The sequence below is a fragment of the Camelus bactrianus genome, chromosome X (genome assembly GCF_048773025.1).
Source record: "Camelus bactrianus isolate YW-2024 breed Bactrian camel chromosome X, ASM4877302v1, whole genome shotgun sequence".
Taxonomy (NCBI): Eukaryota; Metazoa; Chordata; class Mammalia; order Artiodactyla; family Camelidae; genus Camelus; species Camelus bactrianus.
The window spans coordinates 58,041,861-58,059,250 of NC_133575.1; the positions used below are offsets into that span (position 1 = coordinate 58,041,861).

Here is a 17,390-nt window from a genome sequence, read left to right on the forward strand (position 1 = left end):
AGACCCCAGGTGCTGGGCCGCATCTCAGGCTGGGTGTCGCGGTAACCCTCTGTGCCCATTTAACTTAGTTCTGTCAGTCAAGGGCTGCTCTGTACAGATCCGAGCCTTGGAGGCTCCCCCTCAGTCCTATTGGCCTCTCGGTTGGAGAGGGGAGACCCAGCGAACGAGCACCAGTCCTCCTTTGCCGTGCCCTCCCCACTGGACCCATCCGCACTGTTTTGCCTTTTCTGCTTTCTTTTTTCCTTTTCTCCTACCAGATTTTTGGCGTCTTTGTCTTTTGAAGAGGATGATGTTCTGTCGGGTTCCGCAGGTGCTCTGGTTGGCTGAGTGGGTCTGTGGATGTGAGTCTTGGTGTATTTGTGGGAGAGGGTGAGCTACAAGCGTCCTTCTACTCCACCATCTTGGCCTCCTCCGGTAATGTCTTTTTCATTTTGGTTTCCACTAATCATTTTTAGTGTCTAGAAATGCAATTTATTTTTTAACCTTGATAAAAATGTTTATTTAAGGTCATATTTTAAAGTTGGCAGTGAACCTCAGAATTACAGAACAGTTTGCATCCAGCAGCTTTTTGGGTAACAGAAACATCAATATGGCCAAAATATTGACTCTTTTCACCATTGTGTTAATAACAAATTTACATTTGTAATATACAGTATTACTGAGCAGGTATAAACTCATTTTGTTCTGTTTTTCTTTAAAAATAACTATTTAATAAATAAGAGCATAGCCCCAAAGATACATTCTGAAGAGTTATAAAAATGAGTGGAGGGGAAGCTTCAGTTCCTTTTTTGTCCTGTGTCCTCAGTCATCATTCCTTCCTATTTGTAGAAGTATGACAAAGTATGATTCTTATTGTAGTTGTAAGTTTTGATTAATGACATGACGATATATTAACAAACTAATTTTTCCACTTTTATTGAAATACAAACAGCATATAATAAATTACTTTGGGTACAGGCCTTTCAGTTTGCTCAAGATTGTGAATCATAAATGGAATGAAGCAGCATTTCCATTTGATAAGTGGATCCACAGGTAATGTGATGTCTCTTAAATTAAGCCTGTGGCAATTAAACCAATAAACTTTAGCAATGAGAAATCTACTGAGAAAGTCCAACCAGGGAATGTTCATCTCAATACAGGCTGGAATATATACTTTAAGTGAAAAGGATGATTACTTGAGTACAAATGGCAACCAAGTACCAAGAAAACAATAGTTTGGGCAGGAATACTTTTTTAGAGCTCACTGTATAACTAGCAGGATGAAAGGGGAAATATAGGGTAGTCTCACTGATATAGGAAGTTACCCTAATAGCCTGTACCAAGGTAATAACTTCTGACCAAGAGGTTATAAAAGCTATAGATAAAATCATCACCGTGGAAAATGACAGACAGTAACTCTTAATACTGAAGTAGAAAGGATGTTGAAAAGAATAAACATTCTGTGCCTTCAGGCTTTGGCAGACAGCTGGATCCTCTAAACTGTAAACAAGAACTGAAATATAAATTAAAATTACCATGAAGAAATAAAATGATTTTTGATGCTTAAATGGAAGCTTGTGGTTTTAGAGAGATTCAGGTAATAATTTGGACAACTTATCAGGAAAACTGGACAATAGGAAAAGCCAAAGCTAAAGGAAATAATTTGAGTAAATAGGCAGATGTGGTATTTAGTAAGCCTATTAACTAAAAGTACAAGACTCCATGATATAGGATATAATGGAAAGTTTACAAGACATGAAAGATCGATGAATGCTAGTAAAATGTAAAACAAAAAAATCTATAAAATTCTGAGAGGTGTTTTGTCTTCCCATTTCTAGCATGAGGATATTTAATAATGTGTTCCAAAGTATAATCAAGAATAGCAAACAGCTGACATCTAGGGGCTGGTTGGTTTGATGGACCCGGCACTGAAAAGAGCAGTCCTCTGAAGAAAAACTAGTCATGTTTTTAAATTTCAAAAGGCCTCTTGTAATAATATGATAAAACACTGCTTTCATTTTCTTTTTCATCCTCTGCTTTCACCAGTGGGTCTTTCTGATGATGTTATGGTCTATTTCAGTTTCACTGCCTTGAATTATCTTACTCTGAGTCGTTTGCACAAGTGTGGAGGAAGGCAGGGCATTTCCTCCTAGCTAGGCTTTCCTCAGCAGGCCAGCCCCACCCGGCCACCTCCCAAATTCAGAGGGCTGACCCTGTCACCACATCTGGACACCACCTGAGACATGGCTGTTCTGGCTGGTGCTCAGTGGCCTGGGTGCTGGGGGCCTGACTAGGCCTGCTGTGCTGTGAGGTCACTGCCCCAGCACCACAACCCTGGGTTCCAGGTGACTGCCCCAGGGAGAGGCAGAAAACCCCTGGAAACCTCTTGGATCTGCCCCTTGCACTGAGGGGAGGAGAAAGGAAGGTGTGGCTGGGGGGACATAGAGCACGGCCACCTGGGACCACACTGTGATCCTGCCAAGGCTCTGAGGGTTCTGAGGGCTCCCCATCAGGAAGTGCTGGCCTAAGATTTAAAACACAGTTCACTTTTGACAGATGATTTTGCGGCCTCAGACCTGATTTAACTCAATTTTGGTTTTTGCTTTTTGCTTTGGGAGTTTGTGGATGGTTGGTGGTGTTTTTTTTTGTTTGTTTGTTTGTTTGTTTTTGGTAGCTTTCTTGGTATTTCCTATGGAGACAACGTCATCTGCAGAGAGGGGCACTTTTATTTCTTCCTTTCCCATCTATATGCTTTTCATTTCTTTTCCTTAGCTTACTTATGTTAAGTGCTAGAACTTCCAGTCCCTTTTTGAATAAGAGTGGAGAGTTTGACTGTCCTTTCCTTGTCCCCAGTCTTAGTGGTAAACTTTCAGTCTCTCACTGTTTTAAGCCTGAAGTTAGCTGTAGGTTATTTGTAGACGTTCTTCATCATGTTTAGGTAATTCATCCCTATTCCTAACTTTTCTGAAAATTTGTATCATGACTTGGTGTTGGATTTTGTCCATAATCTTGTGTGATCCTAGATGTAATCATAGTAATGTTCTTTAGTGTTTGTGGACTACATTCATTTTTGAATGTTGAAACAACACTGCTTACCTGGAAAAACTCTCACTTGTTCATGATGTATAATTTGTTTTTATGCAGTATTGGATTTGGCTTGGTAATATTTTGTAACAATTTTTGTGCCTATGTTCACGAGGCATTTGATACGTAGTGGCTTTTTTTGGTGTTGTCTGTGTCTGCTTTTGGTATGAGGTTAACATTGGCCTCATCAAATGAGTTGGGAAGTTTTTCCTCCTCTTAATTTTTGAAAGAGGTTGTGTAGATTGGTGACTTCTTTAACTGATTCACATAATTTTCCATTTAAATCATCAGGGCCTGGAAATTTATTTTCAAATGTTTTTTATTACAAATTCAATTCCTTTAATAGTTTTAATACTATTCAGATGTCTATTTATTTAATCTTATTTCAGTTCTGATAATTTTTGGTTTTCAAGGAATTGGTCCCTTTCTTCTAAATTGTTGGGTTTATGAGCATATAGTTGTTTAGGGTATTCCCATATTATACTTATTAATAGCTGCAGACTCTAGAATGATATCCCCTGTTTAACTCTTGGTATTGGTGATTTGTGTCATCTCTCTTTGGTATTTTTGTCAGTCTTGCTAGACGGTTGTCTATTTCAGTAATAGTTTTGAAAGAATCACCTTTAATTTCTTTGATTTTTTTCTGTTGTTTTCCTATTTTCAATTTGATTTACATTCTGGTGTTTATTATTCCCTCTCTTGTGATTTCACTTCTTTTTTTCTCTCTTTTCTTTTCTAGTTTCTTAGGATAGAAGCTCAGTTTATTTACTTGAGAATTTTTTTTTCTTTTGTATTGTAAGTATTTAGTGCCATAAATTTTCCTGTCAGCACTGCTTCTGTGGCTTCATTCTCATTCTGTTCCAGGTATATTTCATGTCCTTCATGATTTTTTTTTTGACCCATGGATTATTTAGAAATATGTTGTATCATTTCAATGTGTTCAGAGATATTTCCTGTTGTCTTTCTGTTATTGATTTTCTGTTTTCTTCCATTATGGTCAAAGAACACACTGTGTATGATATCACATCTTTTCAACTTGTTGGGGATTGTTTTATGACCCAGGATAAAGGTGTATGTTAGTGAATGTTCCATGGGTGCTTGAAGAAAAATATCCTGCTGCTGTTGACTGGAATGGTCTATATACATTAATTAGATCCTATTTTGGTTGACTGTTTTTTCAGATCTTCAGCATTCCTACTGATATTCTTATTTAGTTGTTCTATCAGTTGCTAAGAGTGTTTTACTGAATCCCCTAGCTATAACTGTGGATTTCTCTAATTCTCTTTTGATGACTCTTCTTTCTTTTCTGCTCTTGGGGAAGCTGTCAGGGAGATGGCAGGTCTCGATTGTACCAGGACTGAGGGTCAATTTGCTAGGTCTAATTACTTCATACCTACTTAGCTTCAATAGTACAAAATACAGCTCCTATACAGTTATTTCCTTCTCCTTTATATTGTTATAGTCACACATTACAGCTTTATGCATCATGTGCCCATTGTATAGATTGTCTTATAAATCATACAGAAATAAACAAAATAAAATAATTTTGGCTATTATATTTTTCAATGAATATTACTTCAGTGGTGTTCTTTATTTCTTAGGATGGCTTCATGTCCCCATCTAGATTTTTTTCTTTTAACTTGTACAACTCCCTTGATCCCTTTTGCAGGGCAGTTATGCTAGCAATGAACTTCCTTGCTTTTGTTTATCTGGAAATGTTTTTGAAGGATAGATTTTCTACATACAGAAATCTTGTATGACTGTTTTGTTGTTGTTGTTGTTGTTATTGTTCCTTCAGCACTTTAAATCTATCATTCCACAGCCTTCTGGCTTACCTGTCTTGTGATGAAATAAGCTGATAATAATTTTGAGGATTATACGTGATGAATCATGTGTCTCTCACTGCTTTCAAAACTCGCTCTTTCAACAGTTGGATTACAAAATTTTTGAGTTTATCTACTTTGAGTTTTCTGTCTTCCTGGAAGTGTATACTCATGTCTTTCATGAAATTTGGGGACATTTTTGGCCATTGTTTCTTCAAATATTCTTTCTGCCACTTTCTCTATTCTCCTGGGATTTCTATAATGCATTCATTGATACTAATGATGGTACCCCCATAGCTCTCTTTGTCTCTTTTCATTTTGCTTCATTGTTTTCTCCTTCTGGTAGTCAGAATGGATGATCTCAAGTGCCTGACCTTCAAATTCACTGATTATCTTGCTATTTCAAATCTGCTATTGAAACTCTCTACTGAATTTCTAAAAACTATTTTCACCTATTTTAAATTTTTTTTAATTTGGCCACTAGAACATTTGAAATTATCTGTGTATCTTGTGTGATATATACATCTGTGTGTGTTTGTGTTGTATGTGGTGTGTTTATTTTTAAGAGCAATTTTAGATTCATGGCAAATTAAGAGGAAGGTACAGAAATTTCCCTATTATTCCCTGCCTTTACATAGGCTTCTCCTGCTATCACTATCCCTCACTAGAGTGGTACATTTTATAATTGATGAATCTACATTGACATAACATAAGTACTAAAAGCCCATAGTTTATATGAGGGTTCATTCTTGGCACTGTACATTCCATAGGTTTGGACAAATGTCTACATGACATGCATCCATAATTATAGAACCACATACAGCATTTTCACCACCCTAAAAGTCCTCTGTGCTACACCTATTCATGACTCCCCATCCCAAACCCGGGCAACCACTGATTTTTTTATTATCTCCATAGACTTGCCTTTTCCAAAAGTCATATAGCTGGGAACTTACAGTATGTAGCTTTTTCAGATTGGTTTCATTCACTTAGTAATATGCACTTAAGCTACCTCTGTTTTTTCATGGCCTGGCAGCTCATTTCTTTTAAGCACTGAATAATATTCCATTGTCTGGATGTATCACAGTTTATGTATCCATTATACCTACTGAAGGACATCTTGGTTGCCTCCAAGTTTTGGAAATCATGAATAAAGCTGCTATAAACATATGTGTGCAGGTTTCTGTGTGGACATAATTTTTAAAATTCTGTGGGTAAATATCAAGAAGTGCAATTGCTGGATTATATGTTAGAGTGTGTTCAGTTTTCTAAGAGATTGCCAAATTGTTTAACTTGGCTATATTACTTGCACTCCCACCAGCAATGAAGGGAGTATAACCTTTAAAAATTGTGAATCATCATATTGTATACCTGTAACATATAATATTGTACATCAACTATCCTTCAATTAAAAAAATTAGGAAAGAAAGAATAGATAAGATTCAAATAAACAAAATTATAACTGAAAGAGGAGACATTACAACTGATACTACCAAAACACAAAAGATCATAAGCTATTACAATGAAAAAATATTCACCAATAAATTAGATAACCTAGAAGAAATGGATATATTCCTTAAAACATACAATCTATGAAGATGGAATCATAAAGAAATATAAAATTTGAACAGGCCATAATGAGTAAGGAGAATTAATTAGTAATCAAAAATCTCTGAAGGAAGTTTGCCAAGATGGCGGACTAGAAGGACAATCAGCTCATCCTCTCCCAGGAATACACCAAAAACTACATCTACATATATAACAATTCACACAGAATACCTACTGAACTTTGGCAGAATATCTCTTACTTCAGAAATACAACAAGAATCTTCACCAAAAAAGATAGAAAAAAAGAAAAAAGAAAAAGGAAATCAGTTCGGGGCCTGTCCCCTGAGGAAGGAGCAGCAAAGGAGGAATACCACCTGGGATGCCACCTCTTCAGAGAGGAGGTCAGCAGGGATAGAAAGGGAGCTTCAGAGGCTAGGAGGAGAAAACAGCAGTCACTTTGCAGACAGAACTGAGAGAAACCAGCACAGAGGGCACTCGTGACCCCTAGCCCAAGACACAGGCCAGGGTGGGTGGGCCAGAACTGGCTGCTGGAGCTTCAGCTTCCACAGATGAGCCCAAGGAGAGGACTGGAGCAGACTACACAGATGCAGCCTCAGGTGGCTGGAGTGTGGTGTAGGCTGAGGCTGGAAAAGAGCGCAAACCAGAATGGGTCCCTCCATAGAGAGCACCACTGCTAGGGTGCATGGGAGGAGGAATGTAACATAACCCAGCCATAGCAGCCATCACTAGCCCAGAAGGCATTGCTCGGGACAATTGTTGGCATGCATTCTCACGAGAAGAGAGGCAGGGTTCAGACAAAGCCATCTTCTTAGCTTGCTCTGGATGGGGCATAATCACTGGTACGTGGCTCTTGAGCAGAGGTGGGGCTGAAACCTGAATCCATACCCAGGGGTCCTGCAACTTCACAGGAAAACCTGAAATTTGATCCTAGCCATAGGCAGCAGTGGTAGATTTGCTCTGCTCGTGCCTTTGTGGACTCTCACCTTTGAGACAAACAAGTGCGGTTCTGGCACACTGCGGGGGTTGATTTGGCGTTAACAGTAGGCCTTCATAATATACAGGGACATGGGTTGGAGTCTAGGTTAGCCCTGTGGTGCACGGTGGATGCAGGTATGTGACTGCACAGGCACTATGGCAGGTCCTAGTACCTAAAATTGGTGAATCTGCCCTGCTGGCTCTGTGGGCCCAGAACCTGGGTGACACCAGAGCAGGTTATTGACATTCTCATTGCTGAGGCAGGGACAAGGGCAGCATCAACAAAGTGTACTTTGTAAGTTCTCATAACAAGTGGCAGAAAACACCACAGAGGGCATTCCCAATGGACATCTCCTGCAGAGGAATACTCAGACACTCCTCTTCAAGTGGAAGTGCTCCAATCCTGCCTACCACGTACCACAGCTCAGAAATGGGTCTGGAAGCCTCTATTCCAACAACAGGGGAGCAGGCTAGGCCCCATCAGGACTGTGGGGTCCATAGACCAAAGAAGAGGCCCTGCTTAACAACCAGGGCAGGCTCTGGTCATCACAACATCAACCACACCCCCAGTCAAGGGAATAATATCCAGCACACATGGATGAAAAACATGGCAACCATCCACACTAAAAACAGCCCTTCCAAGAAAATTATTAGAAATGAACAATCTACACAGGAATACTCACACTTAAAAAAAAATGCATCCAGACCACAGTAGATAACTGTTACTCCTAAATTCATGGAGTCAGAGAGTAAACTAAAATGAAGAAGCAGAGGAACCACTCTTAATTAAAAGAACAAGAAAAGTCCCGTGAAAGAAGAGACAATGAACTAGACCTCAACAGTCTACCAGATCATGACTTCAAAAAGACGGGGCGGGGGATAAAAGTACTGAACAAAATAAGAGGGACTATCAATAGAAATGCAGACTGCTATAAAAAGGATATAGAAACTATAAAGAGGAGCCAATTAAAATCAGAAAACCCAATCACTGAGATAAAACCAAGCTAAAGACAGTCAAAAGGAGACTAAATGATGCAGAAGAACAAATAAGTGATTAAGAAGACAGGATAACAGAAATCACCCAATTAGAACAGCAGAGAGAAAAGCAAATTAAAACCAATGAGAGCAATATAAGGGACATATGGGATAATATAAAGCATACCAGTCTACGCAGAACTGGGTCCAGGAGTAGAAGAAACAGAAAAAGGGATTGAAAATGTACTTGAAAAAATCATGACTGAAAATTTTGCAAATGTAAAGATGGAAACAGATATCCAAGTACAGGAAGTACAGAGTGTCCCAAACAAGAAAAACCCAAACAGACTTACATCAAGGCATATTATAATCAAGGTGAACAAAGTTAAAGATAAAGAAATTATTCTAAAGGCAACAAGAGAAAAACAAAGAGTTAGTTACAAGGGAACCCTCATAAGGCTTTCAGCTGATCTCTCTACACAAACACTGCTGGCCAGAAGGGAGTGGCAAGATATATACAAACTCCTGAATGAGAAAAAGCTGCAACCTAGAATACTCTATCCATCAAGACTATCTTTAGACTAGAAGGAAAGATAAAGAATTTCACATCAAGCAAAAATTAAAAGAATTCAGCAATACTAAACCTATCCTAAAAGAAATACTGAAAAGTTTCCTCCAAATAGAAAAGAAGCAGGATGCTATAGAAAAGAAAAAACCCATAATTGGAAATGCAACTACAATGAGTTGCAAGAGAATAAACAAGAATATGTAATGGTGGACATCAAAATCATAAAATGTGGGAGAGGAGAGTAAGAAAATGTGATATTCTTTTCATACTTCTTAGGATGTGTTTGAGCCTATATGACTACCAGTCTAAAGGAAATAGACATAGTAATGCTTTAACATACTTGAAAAACAAGATAACCACAAATCAAAAGCATGCATTAGAGTCACAAAACCCAAAAAGAAACAAAGCTAATACAAAAGAAAATTATCAACCCACAGAAAGAAAAATAGAAAGAGAAAGGAACAAGAAGAAATATCAAATCAATTGGAAAACAAAGTTTAAAATGGCAATAAACAAACATCTATCAATAATTACCATAAATGTCGATGGACTAAATGCTCCAATCAAAAGATGTAGAGTGGCAGACTAGATAATAAAACAGGAGCCTACACTATGCTGCCTACAAGAGACCATCTTTAGGGTGAAGGACACACATAGATTGAAAGTGAGAAAAAAAAGATATTTCATACAAATGGAAATGACAAGAAAGTGGGTATAGCAATACAAATATCAGACAAAACAGACTTTAAAACAAAGGCCATAAAGAAAGCTAAAGGACACTACATAATGATTAAAGGAGCAATACAAGAAGAAGATATTACACTCATTAACATATATGCACCCAATATAGGATCACCTAAATATGTAAAACAAATGCTAATAAACATAAAGGGAGAAATTGATGGTAACACAATCATAGTAGGAGACTTTAACAACCCACTAACATCACTGGCCAGATCTTCTAGGCAGAAAATCAATAGAAGAGAAATACTAAATGACAGAACAGAATAGTTGGATGTGGTTGATATTTTTAGGACATTGCAACCCCCCAAAACAAAATATATAATCTTTTCAAGTGCCCATGGAACATCCTCTATGATATATCATATACTTGGGCACAAAAGAAGTCTCAAAAAATTTAAGAGGATAGAAATTATTTCAAGCATCTTCTCTGACCACAATGCCATGAAACTAGAAATCAACCACAGGGTGGAAAAATATGTGGAAAAAAAAAATACTGACTGCATGGAGACTAAACAACATGCTACTGAAAAAACAAAGAGTCAATGATGAAATCAAAGAAGAAATTTAAAAATACCTTGAGACAAATGACAATGAAAACACAAACACACAAAATCTATGGGATGGAACAAAAGCAGTCCTAAGAGGGAAGTTCATAGTGATATAGGCCTTCCTCAAAAAAGAAGAACAATCTCAAATAAACAACCTAACCTACCACCTAAAAGAATTAGAAAAAAAAAAAAAAAGAACAAACAAAACCTAAAGTCAGCAGAAGGAAAGAAATGATAAAAAGCAGGGAGGAAATAAATAGAACAGAGTTAGGAAAACAATAGAAAAAAATCAATCAAACCAAGAGCTGGTTTTTTGAAAGAGTAGACAAAGTTGACAAACCTCTGCCCAGGCTCAACAAGAAGAAAAGAGAGAGGACACAAGAAACAAAATAAGAAATGAAAATAGAGAAGTTACAACCAACACCATAGAAATACAAAAAATCATAACAGAATCCTATGAACAACTATATGGTAACAAATTGGATAACCTAGAAGAAATGGACATTTCTAGAAATGTACAGTCCATCAAAACTGAATCAAGAAGAAACAAATGATTGTAACAAATTGATCAGTAGAAGTGAGATAGAATCAGCAGTAAAACAAACAAACAAACAAACAAAAAAACCTCCCTGAAAACAAACGTTCAGGACCAGATGTCTTCACTGGGAAATTCTATCAAACACGCAAAGAAGAACTCATACCAGACCTTCTCAAACTCACTACCAATAAAGAAAACTATAGGCCAATATCATTGATGAATATAAATGTAAAAATCCTCAAAATGTTAACAAACAGAATACAACAGCACATAAAAAACTTCATGCACCATGATCAAGTTGGATTCACATCAGGGATTCAAGAGTGGTTCAATATACACATATCAATCAACATGATACCCCATATCAAAAAGAGAAAGCGCAAAAATCACATGATCATCTCAATAGATGCAGAAAAAGCATTTGATAAAATTCAACACCCATTTATGATAAAAATTCTTACCAAAGTGGGTATGAACAGAACATATATCAACATAATAAGTTATTTATGACAAACCCACAGCCAACATAATACTCAATGGTGAAAAGTTGAAAGACTTCTTGTCTGGAACAAGAGAAGGATGCCCAGTCTCACAACTTCTATTCAACATAGTATTGAAGCCCTAGCCAAATCAATCAGACAAGAAAAATAAATAAGAGGGATCCAAATTGGAAGAGAAGGGGTAAAACTGTCACTATATGCAGATGACATGATACTATATATAGAAAACCCTAAAGGCTCCAGACAAAAACTCCTAGAACTGATAAAAGAATCTGGCAAGCTAGCAGGATACAAGATTAACATACAGAAATCAGATGCATTTCTTTATTCTAACAATGAAACATCAGAAAACAAAAATAAAAATACTTATGAATAAATCTGACCAAGGAGGTGAAAGACTTACACATGGAGAGCTACAAAATACTGATAAAGAAAATTAAAGACGACTTAAAGAAATGGAAAGATATTCCATACGCTTGGATTGGAAGAATTAATATTGTTAAAATGGCCATGCTACCCAAAGCAATCTATAAATTTAATGTGATCCCTATCAAATTACCCAGGACATTTTTTACAGAACTAGAACAAATAATCCTAAAATTTATATGGAATCACAAAAGACCATGAATTACCAAAGCAATACTGAAGGAAAATAATGAAGCTGGAGGAATAACCCTCCCAGACTTCAGACAATACTACAGAGCTACAGTAATCGAAACAACATGGTATGGTACAAAAACAGATATATGGATCAATGGAACAGAATAGAGTACCAAGAAATAAACCCACAGACTTATAGTCAGTGAGTCTTTAACAAAGGAGACACAAATATACAATGGAGAAAAGACAGTCTCTTCAGCAAGTGGTGTTGGAAAAACTGGATAAACACACGTAAATCAATGAAGTTAGAACATTTCCTCACACTATACACACAAAAAAATTCAAAATGGCTTAAAGATTTAAACATAAGATAAGATACTATAAGCCTCCTAGAAGATAACATAAGCAAAACATTTTCTGACATAAATCTTAGCAATGTTCTCCTAGGTCAGTCTACTCAGGCAATAGAAATACAAGCAAAAATAAACAAATGGGACCTAATTAAACTTATAAGCTTTTGCACAGCAAAGGAAACCATAAGCAAAACAAAATGACAACCTACGGAATGGGAGAAAATATTTGCAAAAGGTGAAACTGACAAAGGCTTGATCTCCAGAATATATAAATGGTTCATATGACTTCATAAGAAAAAACAAACAAACAACCCAATCCAAAAATGGGTAGAAGACATAAACAAGCAATTCTCCAAAGAAGACATACAAATGGCCAATAGGCACATGAAAAAATGCTCAACATTGCTAATTATCAGAGAAATGCAAATCAAAACTACAATGAGGTATCATCTCATATCAGTCAGAATGACCATCATTCAAAAGTCTGCAAATAATAAATGCTGGAGAAGGTGTGGAGAATAGGGAACCCCCCTTCACTGTTGGTGGGAATGTAGTTTGGTGTGGCCATTATGGAGAGCAGTACAGAGGGTCATCAAAAAACTAAAAATAGGCTTACCACATAATCCAGCAATTCCACTCCTGGGAATATATCCTGAGGGTACTTTAATTCAAAAAAATACATGCACCCCCCAGTGTTCATAGCAGCACTATGTACAATAGCCAAGACATGGAAACAACCTAAATGTCTATCGACAGATGACTCAATAAAGAAGTTGTGGTATATTTATACAATGAAATACTACTCAGCCATATAGAAGAATAAGATAATCCCATTTGCAACAACATAGATGGACCTGCAGATCATCATTCTAAGTGAAATAAGCCAGAAAGAGAAAGAAAAATAACATACGATACCACTCATATGTGGAATCTTTAAAAAAAAAAAAAAGACACAAATGAACTTATTTACAAAACAGAAACAGACTCACATAGAAAACAAACGTATGGTTACCAGAGGGGAAGAGGGGGTGAGAAGGGATAAATTGGGAATTTGAGATTTGCAGATACTAACTACTATATGTAAAACAGATATACAACAAGTTTCTTCTGTATAGCACAGGGAGCTATCAATACCTAGTAGTAACCTATAATGAAAAAGAATATGAAAACAAATACATGTATGTATATGTATGACTGAAAAATTGTGCTGTACACCAGAAATTGACACAACATTGTAAACTGACTATACTTCAGTAAAAAAAAAAGAAAGGTCTCACAAGGACTTCTTAAATTCAGGTCTGGGAGTGGCATGCATCACTTCTACTCACTTTCCATTCAAAGAGCCCAGTTACACAGTCCCCCTAGAAAGAAGAGGCTGCTGGGAAATATATGTCTTCTTGTGTGCCAAAAGAAAAAATAAACAGTTCAGTAAACTCAAAAAAAAAAGTGTTACTGGGAAAACCGGACAGCTACATGTAAAAGAATGAAATTAGAACATTTTCTCACACCATATACGAAAAGAAATTCAAAATGGATTAAAGGCTTAAATTCTAAGACCTGAAACCATAAAATTCCTAGAAGATAACATAGGCAGTACATTCTTTGACATAGGACTTAGCAATAACTTTTTTGAATCTGTCATCTCAGGCAAAGGAAATATAAGTAAAAATAAACAAATGAGACCTAACAAACTTAAAAGCTTTTGCACAGCAAAAGAAACTATTAACAAAACCAAAAGGCAGCCTACTGAACGGGACAAGTTATTTGCAAATTATATGTCTGATAAGGGATTAATATCCAAAATGTATAAAGAACTCATAGAATTCAAAATCAAAAAATCCCAAACAACCTGATTAAAAAATGAGCATGTAAATCAATGAAGCTAGAACACTCCTTTACACTATACACAAAAATAAACTCAAAAGGGATCAAAGACAATCATAAGACAAGATACAATAAACCTCCTAGAAGAAAACATAGGCAAAACATTATCTCACATACATCTCAAAAATGTTCTCCTAGGGCAGTCTACCCAAGCAATAGAAATAAAAGCAAGAATAAACAAATGAGACCCAATGAAACTTACAAGCTTCTGCACAGCAAAGGAAACCCTAAGTAAAACAAAAAGACAACATACAGAATGGGAGAAAACTTTTGCAAATGATGAAACCAACAAAGGCTTGATCTCCAGAATATATAAGCAGCTCATTCGACATAATAAGAAGAAAACAAACAACCCAATCCAAAAGTGGACAGAAGACCTAAACAAGCAATTCTCCAAGGAAGAAATACAAATGATCAATAGGCACATCAAAAAATGCTCAATATCACTCTTTATCAGAGAAATGCAAATCAAAACTACAATGAGGTATCACCTCACACCAGTCAGAATGGCCATCATTCAAAAGTCCACAGATGACAAACGCCAGAGAGGCTGTGGAGAAAAGGGAACCCTCCTACACTGCTGGTGGGAACGCAGTTTGGTGCAGCCACTGTGGAAAACACTATGGAGATTCCTCAAAAGTCTAGAAATAGACTTACCATATGACCCAGTCATCCCGCTCCTGGGCGTCTATCCAGAAGGAACCCTACTTCAAAAAGACACCTGCACCCCAGTTTTCATAGCAGCACTATTTACAATAGCCAAGACATGGAAAGAGCCTACATGTCCATCGACAAATGACTGGATAAAGAAGTGGTGGTATATTTATACAATGGAATACTATTCAGCCATAAAAATGACAACATAACACCATTTGCAGCAACATGGGTGTCCTTGGAGAATGTCATTCTAAGTGAAGTAAGCCAGAAAGAGAAAGAAAAATACCATATGAGATCACTCACATGTGGAATCTAAAAAAAAATGAACATAAATACAAATCAGAAACAGAATCATAGTCATAGAATACAAACTTGTGGTTGCCAAGGGGGCAGGGGGTGGGAAGAGACAGACTGGGAGTTCAAAATTTGTAGATACTGACAGGCATATGGAGAATAGATAAACAAGATTATAGTGTATAGCACAGGGAAATATATACAAGATCTTATCGTAGCTCACAGTGAAAAAAAATGTGACAATGAATATATGTATGTTCATGTATAACTGAAAAATTGTGCTGTACACTGGAATTTGACACAACCTTGTAAAATGACTATAACTCAATAAATGTAAAAAAAAAAATGAGCAGAGGAACTGAATAGGCATTTTTCCAAAGACATAAAGGTTTCCAATAGGGATGTGAAAACATGCTCAACCATCACTAATCATCTGGGATATACAAATTAAAATCACAATTAGATATCACCTCACACCTCTCAGAATGGCTATCTTTAAAAAGATAAGAAATAACAAATGTTGCTGAGGATGTTGAGAAAAGGGAACCTTAGTACACAGTTGGTGGGAATATAAATTGGTGTAGCCACTATGGAAAACAGTATGGAGGTTCCTCAAAAAAATTAAAAGTAGAACTGCTTATGATCCAGCAATTCCCTTCCTAGTTATATATATATCCAAAGAGAAGGAAAACATTAATTTGAAAAGATATATTTACTCCAATATTCATAACAGCATTATTTACAATATCCAAGATAAGGAAGCAACCTAGTGTCTATTAACAAATGAACAGATAAAGAAGTTGTGGTATACATATACCATGGAATATTACTCAGCCATAAAAAGGATGACTATTGCCATTTGCAACAACGTGGGTGAACCTAGAGGGTGTTACGTTAAGTGGAATAAGTTAGACAAAGAATGACAAATACTGTAGGTTTTCACTTATATGTGAAATATAAAAAAATAAAACAAATGAATGAATATAACAAAATAGAAATTGACAGATATAGAGAACAGACTAGTGGTTGCTAGTGGAGAGAGGGGTGTGGTGGGGGTAAGACACAGAAAGGGGATTAAGAAGAACAAACTCCTAGATGTAAAACAAATAAGATATGAGGATTTAATGTACAGCATATGGAATATAGCCAATATTTTATAGTAAGTTTATATGAAGCATGGTCTATAAGAATATCAAATCACTATGTTGTATACCTGAAAGTAATACAATATTGTAAATCAAGTATACTTCAGTTAATTTATTATTTTTTCACAAATGGTGTTGGCAAGTTGATGAGAGAACAGATACACACACACACACTCTTATGCACCATTATTGGGGCTGTATACCATATGCATAGGGTAAATTGGCAGTATCAAAAATGTAAATGTCTATATACCCTTTGACCCAGGAATTGTTTTTTAGGCTGCTACTACATAAAAATATTCTCACATATGACCAAACATATTTATTGCAATATTATTCATAGTGGAAGGGGGAAATAACATGGAAGTAACCAAATTTCCATCAATAAGGGAATGTTTGAATAAATTATGGTAGCATTCAGATTCTGGAATATTATGATTCAACTAAACAGAAAGAATTTATATGGAAAGACATACATGGCATATTAACATGTGGTCAAATGGGAAAAAAGGAAATTGTAGATTAGAATGATCCCGTTTATGTAAGTATGATATTAATGATGATAATCTGGTATACAGATGTAACTGCCTGGTTATGACATAGTCCCACTGCCCTAGGATTGAGAAGGGAAGGAGAAGAAGATAGGAGAAAATTAAAAGAGAATAAGGAGAGGGTAATAGAAGAGAGGAAATAGAGAACTTCAAAATTTTAACTGTATATTCTGAAAGGGAGAATAGTGCTTAAAGAGTATAGATTCTGGAACCAGGTTGCCTGGGGTAATAGATAGGCTCCGTACTTACAAGCTGGGTAATTATCAATTAGTTACTTCACCTCTTTGAGCCCCAGTTTCTTCATCTTTAATGTGGGGATGGTAGTGCCTATTTCATAAGGTCCTTACAAGGATGAGCCAAATTAATCCATAAAGCACTTAATGAAAGGTCTGAGCATAGTAATAAGCACTCAGTCAACATTGACCAGGTACTGTTAAGTGCTTTATGTACATGTTACTGAACTGTTACAATGACCTAGATGTCGTGTATGGAAGCAGATGGTTACAGAGCCCCTCCCTGTTGTGCTACAGTTGTTCTGAATTTTATTGCCCTCCTTTTACAGTTGAGGAAAATGAGGGTCAGAGAGATGGTTTTCCTTAAGGT

At 36.5% G+C, this 17,390-nt stretch overlaps 1 pseudogene; it reads right to left on the reverse strand.

Annotated features, from left to right (window-relative positions):
- Positions 1–890: 890 nt before the first annotated feature.
- On the reverse strand, positions 891–17,221 carry LOC123612951 (putative G-protein coupled receptor 160; annotated as a pseudogene).
- Positions 17,222–17,390: the final 169 nt, after the last annotated feature.